The sequence below is a fragment of the Physeter macrocephalus genome, chromosome 5, assembly GCF_002837175.3.
Source record: "Physeter macrocephalus isolate SW-GA chromosome 5, ASM283717v5, whole genome shotgun sequence".
NCBI lineage: Eukaryota > Metazoa > Chordata > Mammalia > Artiodactyla > Physeteridae > Physeter > Physeter macrocephalus.
In genome coordinates, this window is record NC_041218.1 from 23569593 (window position 1) to 23580562 (window position 10970).

The window sequence follows — 10970 nt, forward strand, 5'->3', positions numbered from 1 at the left end:
CCGGTTCGAGCCCTGGTCCAGGAAGATCCCACATGCTGCGAAGCAACTAAGCCCGTGTGCCACAACTACTGAGACTGCACTCTAGAGCCCACGCACTGCAACTACTGAAGCCCGTGAGCCACAACTACTGAAGCCCGTGAGCCACAACTACTGAGCCCACGAGCCACAACTACTGAAGCCCACGCGCCTAGAGCCCATGCTCCACAACAAGAGAAGCCACCACAATGAGAAGCCCGCACACAACAACAAAGAGTAGCCCCCGCTCACCACAACTAGAGAAAGCCTGCGTGCAGCAACGAAGACCCAATGCAGCCAAAAATAAATAAATAAAAATTTATTAAAAACAACAACAACAAAAAAAACACTATGATACTGGCAGAAGGAGAGACATATAGGCCAACAGAATAGAAGAGAGAGCTTAAAAATAAACCCTTACATAATGGCCAATTGATTTTCTAGAAGGGTACCAAAACTATTCAGTGGGAAAATGACAGTCTTTTCAAAAGAAATGTTGAGAAAACTAGATATTTACATGCAAAAGAAGGAAGTTGTACCCTTACCTTACACAATAAACAAAGATTAATTAAAAATGGATTAAAGACCTAAATTTAAGAGCTAAAAACTACAAAAATCTTAGAAGAAAACTGAGGGAAATCTGCATGACACTGTATTTGGCAATGATTTTAAGTATAGGACACCCAAATTATAGGCAATAAAAGAAAACATAGATAAATGGGACTTCATCAAAATTAAGGACTTTGGTGCATTAAAGGATACTATTATTAAAGCAAAAAGACAACCAACAGAATGGGAGAAAATACTTGCAAATCACATATCTGATAAGGGATTAATATCCAGAATATATAAAGAACTCCTAAAACTCAACAACAAAACAGTGCAATTAAAAAGGGCCAAAGACTTGAACAGACATTTCTCCAAAGAAGACATACAAATGGCCAATAAGCACATGAAAAGATGCTCAACACCATTAGTCATTAGGGAAATGCAAATCAAAACAACAATGAGGTACCACTCCACAACTATTAGGATGGCTATTAAAAAAAAAAACACACACACACAGAAAAGATAACAAGTGTTGGCAAGGACATAGAGAAATTAAAATCCTTGTGCACTGATGGTGGGAATGTAAAATGATGCAACTGCTGTGGTAAAGTTTTATAGTTTCTCCAAAGGCTAAACATAGAACTGCCATATAACCCAGCAATTCCACTCCTAGGTATATGTCCAAAAGAACTGACAGCAGGAAGTCAAACATATACTTGTATACCAATGGTCATTGCAGCACTATTCACGATAGCCAAAAGGCAGAAACAACCTAAGCGTCCATCGATAGATGAACGGATAAATAAAATGTGGTATATGCAGTTGACCCTTGAACAACACAGGATTGAACTGCGGGGGTCCACTTATGAGAGGATTCTTTTCAATAAATGCTACAGTATTACATGATCCAAGGTTGGTTGTATCTGCAGGTGCAGAACCATGGATGTGGAGGGCCAACCAGGGACTCTGAGGATTTTGGTATCTGAGGCAGGTCCTGGAACCAATTCCCTGTGGATACTAAGGGATGACCATACATACAGTGGAATATTAATTAGCCATAAAAATGAATGAAATTTTGATACATGTTATAACATGTATGGACCTTGAAAACATTATTTTCAATGAAATAAGCCAGACATAAAAGGACAAAGATTGAATGATTACACTTATGTGAGCTACCTAGAATAGGCAAATAGAATATTGTTTACTAGGGGTTAGAGGGGAGGGAGGGAAGGGGAGTTATTGTTTAATGGGTACAGTTTTTGTTGGGGGTGATGAAAAAGTCTTGGGTTGAGATAGTGGTGATGATTATACAACCTTGTAAGTATATTTAATGCCACTGAATTGTAAACTTACAAATGGCTAAAATGATAACTATTAAGTTATATATACTTTACCATAACTTTTTTAAAAAGAAAAAGTGAGCATATTACTACTTAGCTATAAGGAATCTAATGAAGATTAATATGATGTAATAGTGAAAAGCTCGGTCCTTAAGCACTTAATAACTTTTGGTTTCACTTTCCTTTTTTCATCTCCAACATCCAACCTATGGTGCCATTTCAGTGATTCCTGTAAGTCCAACTGGTAGCCGACAGTGTAGAAATGGGGCTGGTTTGGGAAAGGGTAATCTTGCCCCATTTCAGTCTGTGACTGTACACTGTGATTTCAGGTTTTAGGTCTCTTCTGGGTGGTGACAGTTCTGCTTTTATACTAAAGAATATAGTTTTTCAGAATTACAGACATAGAGAACAACAGACTGGTAGTTGCAAGGGGGAGGGGGTGGGATGGAGTGGGAGGTTGGGGTTAGCAGATGTAAGCTTTTGTATATAGAATGGATAAACAAGGTCCTACTGTACAACACAGAGAACTATATTCAATATCCTATGATAAACCATAAGGGAAAAGAATATTAAAAAAGAATGTATATATGTATAACTGAATCACTTTGCTGTACAGCAGAAATGAACACAACATTGTAAATCAACTATACTTCAATTTTTAAAAAAAGAAAGAAAAACAAACCAAAAAAGAATGTAATTTTCTTCTTCTCAGTAAACGGCACCACCATTTACCCAGCTGCACCCAGGCCAAGAACCTTTGACTCATCCTTGACTCTTCTCTTTTTCTAACATCCCACACCCAATCCATCAGTATATCCTGTCAGCTACACCTTCAAAATATGTCTAGACTCCAACTAGTCTTCATCACCTCCACAGCTGCCAGCCAGGTTGGAGCTCCCATCATCTATCTCCTGGGCCACTCCAAGAGCTTCCTAAGAGCCCTCTCTTTCCCCATACCCTTCTACAGCCGATTCTCCAGTCAGGTGCCAGGGTGAACCTTCTAAAACGTAAGTCAGATCATATCATTCCTGTGCTCAGAACTCTCTAATGGCATCTCATCACACTCAGGGTAAATTCCAAGATCTCATCGTGACTTCACCGAGGCCCTGTCGACTCCTGGCAACCTCCTGGATCTCATTTGCTGCTACTCTTTTTCTAGTTCACTCCATCTCAAACATGCGGTTCTTTTTGCTGGTCCTTACACACACCAAGCAAACGCCTGCCTCAGGACCTTTGCACTCTTGTTTGCTCTCATGTTCTCACTTCATTCGAGTCTGTGTTCAACTAACCCTCCTCAAGAAGGCATTCCTTATGATTGCTCCAAAGGAGATGAAATACATAAGTATAAACCTACCAAAAATATGTACAAGACCTGTATGGTGAAAATTGTGCAATGCTGATTAAAGGAATGAAAAGACAACCTAAATCCTTGGAGAGACACACTGTGTTCATAGATTACAAGATTCAACGGAGTAAAGATGCCAATTTTCCCTAAATTGATTCCCCTAAACCTCAATCCTATCTAAATCTCAGCAAATTTCTCTGTAGACATAGACAAGCTTATTCTAAAAGTTATATGGAAAGTGTAAGGCCCTAGTATAGCCAAAATAGTTTTTGGAAAAGAAGAATAAAGTGGGAGGAATAATTTGATATTAAAGCTTAATATAAAGCTATAGTAATCAAGACAGTGTGGTACTGACAGAAAGATAGATAAACTGATCAATGGAACAGAATAGAGAATTCATAAATATGCCCCCAAATATGCCCAGTTAATTTTTTTTTAAGTAGCAAAAGAAATTCAATGGAAGAGGGATAACCTTTTCAATAAATGGTGTTGGAGAAATTAGACATCCATAAGCAAAAATATGAAACTCAACCTAAACTTTACAGCTTATATAAAAATTAACTCAAAATGAATCATGTAAATGTAAAGCTATAAAGCTTCTAGGAAAGAACATAGGAGAAAATTTTCAGGACTTATGACTAGGCAAAGAGTTCTTAGATTTGATATCAAAAGAATGACCCATAAGAAAAAAGATAAATTAGACCTTATCAGAATTTTTAAAAGTTTAGCTCTGCAAAAGACACTGTTAAGAGAATGAAAAGAAAAATTATAGACTGGGAGGAAATATTTGCAAATCACATATCTGATAAAGATCTAGAATCTGGAATATATAAAGAATTCTCAAGACTCAGCATTAAAAAAAAACAATCTCATTAGAAAATGGGCAAAATATATTCTCACTGAAGTGAATATAGAGGTGGCAAATAGTACATGGAAAGATATTCAACATCATTAGTCATTAGAGAAATGCAAATTAAACCACAATGAGATAATCACAACACACTTATTAAAATGGCTAAAATGAAAAACATGATTAACACCAAGTGTTGGCAAGGCTGGGGAGAAACTGGATCACTCATACATTGCTGGGGAACATAAAATGATACAGCCCCTCTGGAAAACGGTTTGTCAGTTTCTGAAAAAACCATACGTACACTTACCATACAACCCAAACAATCACACATCTGGGCATTTAGCCAAAAGAAATGGGGACTTGTTTCCACGCAGGAACTTGTACATCAATGTTCATAGCAGTTTTATCTGTAATAGCTCAAAACTGGAAAACTAACCACATGTCTTTTAATGGGTGAATGGTTAAACAAACTGTGGTACATCCATACCATGGAACACTAGTCAGAAATAAAGAAGAATGAACTACTGATACACATAACAACTTGGACAGATCTCAAGGGAATTATGCTGAGTGAAAAAAGCCAATCTCAAAGCATATCTACTGCATGATTTCACTTATGTAACATTCATGAAGTAACATAATTATAGAGATGGAGAATGAATTAGTGGTTGCCGGGGGTTAGTGATGGTGGGGAGGGATGGGTGTGGTTATGAAGAGGTAACACCAACAACATGTCTTGTGATGATGGCACAATTTGAGTATTTTTTGGTAACAGATTTATTGAGATATAATTCATATATGCGGTTCAGTACCTTGATTGTAGTGATGATTACTCAAGGCTGCACATATGATAAAACTGCATAGAACTATGCACACATACTCAAATGAGTGCATGTATAACTGGTGAAATCTGAATAAGCTCTGTGGATTGCACTAACGTCAATTCCTTGGTTTTGATCTCATACTATAATTGCATGAGATGTCAACATTGGATGAGATTAGGGAAAATGCATGCGGCTTCCCTGTACATTTCCTTGCAACCTCCTGTGAATCTATAATTATTTCAGAATAAAATCTTTTTTTAAAATTGAAGGCATTTTTTGCAATTCCATGACGGTCCAGTGGTAGGACTCTGTGCGCTTTTTTTTAAGTAGTTTTATTCTTTTTTTATTTGTATTTTTCATTTTTGGCTGTGTTGGGTCTTTGTTGCTGCACACGGGCTTTCTCTAGTTGCAACGAGCAGGGGCTACTCTTCGTTGTGGTGAGTGGGCTTCTCATTGCGGTGGCTTCTCTTGTTGCGGAGCACAGGCCCTAGAGCACGTGGGCTTCAGTAGTTGCGGCGTGCAGGCTCAGTAGCTGTGGTACACAGCCTTAGTTGCTCCGCGGGACGTGGGATCTTCCCCAGACCAGGGATGGAACCCGTGTCCCCTGCATTGGCAGGAGGATTCTTTCTTTATTACACAGCAGGTTCTTATTAGTTATCTATTTTATACATATTAGTGTATATATGTCAATCCCAATCTCCCAATTCTTTCCACCACCCTGCCCCCCACTTTCCCCCCTTGGTGTCCATGAGCAGCGGCTACTCTTCGTTGTGGTGAGTGGGCTTCTCATTGCGGTGGCTTCTCTTGTTGCGGAACACAGGCCCTAGAGCACGTGGGCTTCAGTAGTTGCGGCGTGCAGGCTCAGTAGCTGTGGTACACAGCCTTAGTTGCTCCGCGGGACGTGGGATCTTCCCCAGACCAGGGATGGAACCCGTGTCCCCTGCATTGGCAGGAGGATTCTTTCTTTATTACACAGCAGGTTCTTATTAGTTATCTATTTTATACATATTAGTGTATATATGTCAATCCCAATCTCCCAATTCTTTCCACCACCCTGCCCCCCACTTTCCCCCCTTGGTGTCCATATGTTTGTTCTCTACAACTGTCTCTATTTCTGCCTTGCAAACCGGTTCATCTGTAGCATTTTTCTAGATTCCACATATATGCGTTAATATACGATATTTGTTTTTCTCTTTCTGACTTACTTCACTCTGTATGACAGTCTCTGGGTCCATCCACGTCTCTACAAATGACCCAATTTCGTTCCTTTTTATGTCTGAGTAATATTCCATTGTACATATGTACCACATCTTCTCCATCCATTCATCTGTCAATGGGCATTTAGGTTGCTTCCATGACCTGGCTATTGTAAATAGTGCTGCAATGAACATTGGTGTGTATGTGTCTATTTGAATTATGGTTTTCTCTGGGTATATGCCCAGTAGTGGGATTGCTGGGTCAGCAGGCAGATTCTTAACCACTGAGTCACCAGGGAAGTCCCAGGACTCTGTGCTTTCACTGCCAAGGGCCCAGGTTCAATCCTTGGTTGGGGAACTAAGATCCTACAAGCCACGTGGCTCGGCCAAAAAAATTGAAAGCATTTTTAACTGCCTCATCCAAAAGAGCACCTCTTCCATCAGTCTCTACCCTCAGAGCCTGCTTTTTCTTCCTAGCCTATATCGCTACCTGACATCATAGTATATGTAATGTATAAGATATAACATATTTTGTATAAATCTGTCTTCTCCAGTAGACTTAAGAAGGCAGGAACTTGTGTTCTCCATTGTGTGCCCGCTGCTAAAATGGCACCTGGCACATTATCTTTGTTGAATGAATGCATGCGTTTACCTGCCTTCCTATACCTATACCATTTTGTTTATTGTGTCTAAACACAAACTGGCCCTTACAGCCTCCTGCCAGAAAACACCTTTATCAAGGTATCCACCCCAGACTCTCTATTTAGAGGAATTTCAATTGCCTTTTTCAGTAATAACATTTCAATACATGCAATTATCTAGAGGGGAATAAGCATTTGATCCCATTCTGTTCATTCCTTCCCTGATCCAATCCGGACTTCTGGGAATATATCTTCATTTAGTGTTTTTCTGGGATAGTTAAAGCTTCAGCTATGAGAAGGCAGCTAAATAAAGGTCCTTGAATCTGGAAAGAATTGACCCTGTGTTCCTCATAAAAAGCTTCAGGAGTTCAAGGCTTCAGACCGAGTTGTTCAAATATGTAAAATGAAGAAATTTTATAGGAAAAAGAAACCATACAAAGAAAGATCATTAAGCTCTCAGCCATCTATCTTGTTACAACTGGTCATAATATATTTTATTGTCATCTGTGGTAGGCAAAATAATGGGTCCTAAAGATGTCCACATCCTGGGGCTTCCCTGGTGGCACAGTGATTTAGAATCCGCCTGCCAATGCAGGGGACACGGGTTCGAGCCCTGGTCCGGGAAGATCCCACATGCCGCGGAGCAACCAAACCGGTGTGCCACAACTACTGAGCCTGTGCTCTGGAGCCCGCGAGCCACAACTACTGAAGCCCGCGTGTCTAGAGCCCATGCTCTTCAACAAGAGAAGCCACCGCAATGAGAAGCCCTCGCACCGCAACGAAGAGTAGCCCCCACTAGCCGCAACTAGAGAAAGCCCGCACACAGCAACGAAGACCCAGACCAAAAAAAAAAAAGTTCACACCCTAATCCTCAGAACCTGTGAATATGATGCCTCGCATGGTAAAAGGGACTTTGCAGATGGATGTGATTAAGGTTAAGGATTTGAGGTGGGGAGATTAGCCTGGATCATGCAGGTGGACCCAATCTATTCACATGGGTTCTTAAAAGCCGAGAACCTTCCCCAGCTGCAGAAAACAAAAGAGACAGTGTGGTGAGAAGGACTTGATCTGCTGTTTCTGGCTTTGAAGATGGGAGAAGGGAACTTTAAGAAGCTGGAAAAGGCAAGGACAGAGATCCTCCCTTGGAAACTCCCGAAGAAATGCAGCCCTGCCGGCATCTTGATTTTAGCCTGATGAGACCCGTATCAGATTCTGACCTACAGAACTGCATGATAATGAGTGTGTGTTGTTTTATGCACTGAGTTTGTGGTGAGGTGTTATAGCGGCAATAGAAAACTAATACAGCATCTTACTGTGATTATAGCTTTGCTATTAGCTTTGCTTGTAAGCAACAGAAACCAAGTTGAGCTTCCTTAAGCAAACAAAGCGGGCTTTTCTGTAAGCACACAGAGTGTCTCAGGGAATCCAAGGGAGGACAGCCGTGGAGCTGCAGAAACATTGTAGAACCACAGTGAAAGCTGCTTCCAGGAGTATCCTTCCTCGGCTCCCTTTTCTCTGCCTCTCTGCCCCACCCCCAATGTGTTTCATTCTGCTCTTTCTGTAAACAGACTTTCTCTGCTACTTAGTCCATAAGGTGTAAGAAGCTGAGTGAGCCTCAGATTCCTTTTTTCTCCTTTCTCCACCAGACCAGTCAGGCCAGGCTGTGACTAGAATCTCATTTTCAATTCCGAAGTCCCACAGAGGGAACTCCGTTTGGCACAGTTTAGGTTAGATGCCTGTTATGGGTTGAATTGTGTTCCCCCAAAAAAGATATGTTGAATCCTTAACGCTCCAGTACTTTAGAATGTGGCCTTATTTGGAAATAGGGTGGCTGCAGATGTAATTAGTTAAGATGTCATACAGCAGTAGGGTGGGCCCTTATTCCTATATGACTGGTGTCTTTATAAGAAGAAGAAATTGGGACACGGACACAGAGGGAAGATCACCACGTGAAGATGGAGGCAAAAGTTGCAGTTATGCTGCCACAAGCCAAGGAATGCCTGGGGCTACCAGCAGTTGGAAGAGGCAAGGAAGAATCCTGTCCTAGAAGCCAGAGGGAGCACGGCCGTGCCAACACTTTGATTTCAGACTTCTGGCTTCCAGAACTGTGAGACAATAAGTTCTGTTTTAAGCTACCCAGTTTGTGGTACAGTTGACTCTTGAACAACATGGGTTTGAACTGCACTGGTCCACTTATACATGGATTTTTTTCAATAAATAGGTACTACAGTACTGCATGATCAGGGTTGGTTGGATCCACAGATGCGGAACTGTGAATACAGAAGGCCAACTGTAAAGTTCTCAGGATTTTCGACTACACGGGGTGTTGGTGCCCCTAACCCCTGCGTTGTTCAAGGGTCAACTATACTTTGTTATAGCAGCCCTAGGATACTAATACAGTGCCCAAGCCTGATCCAGTCAGTTCTGTCCAGGAGACCAGGTCTTATAGTACAAATATGGCTTCTCAAGACTCACCCTTATGGCTTGGAGGTAGGGGGCCAGTTTCCAAAGAAGGAAGAATCCCTGTAAGCTGGGCAGATGCACTGAAAAGCTGTCCACTCTAGTTCTTGACAGCTAGGACACAGATAATATTCTGATTTTCATTTTTGTTGTTCATTTTGCTTTATAATATCCTTTTACCTTCTGGAATGAACTGCAGTGTATGATGTGAGATATGAATCTGAGTTACTTCTCTTCTGTAATGTAATCCATTTGTCCTAACAACTTTTATTAGTGATTACCCCTTCCTCTCATCACTGTGTTGCTTCTTGTTTACTAGTCAGTGAGTACTGATGATTAAAAACTTTTCTGGAATCTCTATGCTATTCCATTCATCTGATTGCTTGACCAGGTCCCTGGCATGGTAGTGAGGACTCTAGAGCTTAACCTCCAACCTCAGTTCTACAGTGTGGTTACCCATCTCTGAGTGTTTTATCTATGGCAATTTGGAATATCTAGTTACTCTTAACATTTTTGGGGGCGGGGAGTGGGTCTACAAAATGTTCTTGACCTTTTTAGAGTAATGGACCAGAAGAACTCTTCTGGTGGAAGAAGCTGCACTGTTCCCCTTTTTTGAAATTGGTCCCTGGCCCTGTTAACATATCTGGTCTTTGGGATGAGAACAAGTTAGAAAACAGTAAAGGACCCACATATCAAACTTTGTAATAAATATGTACCTGGCACACAGCAAGCACACAATAAATGTTAGGTAATTACTAGAATGAAGGCCAGACAACACCTATGTCAAACTCTTGCCACTATCCAACAACAGTCCATTTCTACATCTCCCCCACCTTTAAGTCATGCATGTAGTGGGAAGGGGATGTGACAGGCTGAATAAGAGCCACCCCAAAATGTCTATGTCCTAATCCCAGAAATTCTGTGTATATACCTTACATTGTAAAAGGGACTTTATAGATATGGTTAAATTAAAAAGAATTTGAAAAAGAACAGATACATGTATATGTATAACTGAATGATTTTGCTGTACACCTGAAACTAGCACAATATTGTTAATCAACAATACTCCAATATAAAATAAAAAGTTAAAAATTAAAAAAAAAAATCCTAAAATGGCAGATAATCTGGATAACCTAGGTGGGCCCAAATTAATCACGAGTCCTATAGGAGGGACATAGGAGAGTCAAAGTCAGAGAAAAAGGAAATGTGACCACAGAAGCAGAGGTTGGAGTGATGTGCTTTAAAGATGGAAAAAGGGGCCAGGCACCAAGGAACGCAAGTGGGCTCTAGAAGCTGTAAAGTGGATTCTCTAGAGCCCCCAGAAGGAACTTAGCCCTGCTCACACCTTGGTTTTAGCTCAGTGAGACCCATTTCAGATTTCTGACCTCCAAGGTTGTAAAATAACAAATTTGTGTTGAATTAAGCCACCCAGTTTATGGTAATTTGTTACATCAGCAATAGAAAACAAATACAGAGGAAATTAGAATTTCATTGAACATTCTGCAAAATTTGCACTCCTGGACTCAAGTCCTTGTTTAAATTGTAGAGTTTGAGGCCCACAGACCGTAGGGGTACCTTTCTTGCCATGTCATGCCAGACAAATTTTCACCCTCCTTCAGGCCCTTTCTGTCCACTTCTGCTCATCCAGCTTGACCTCCACTGCCCCAAGAATCTTCTCCATTTCACCCACCTTTGAGGCCTACATTTGATAGATGTTCTAAGATACTAGTGTTAAACCCACATG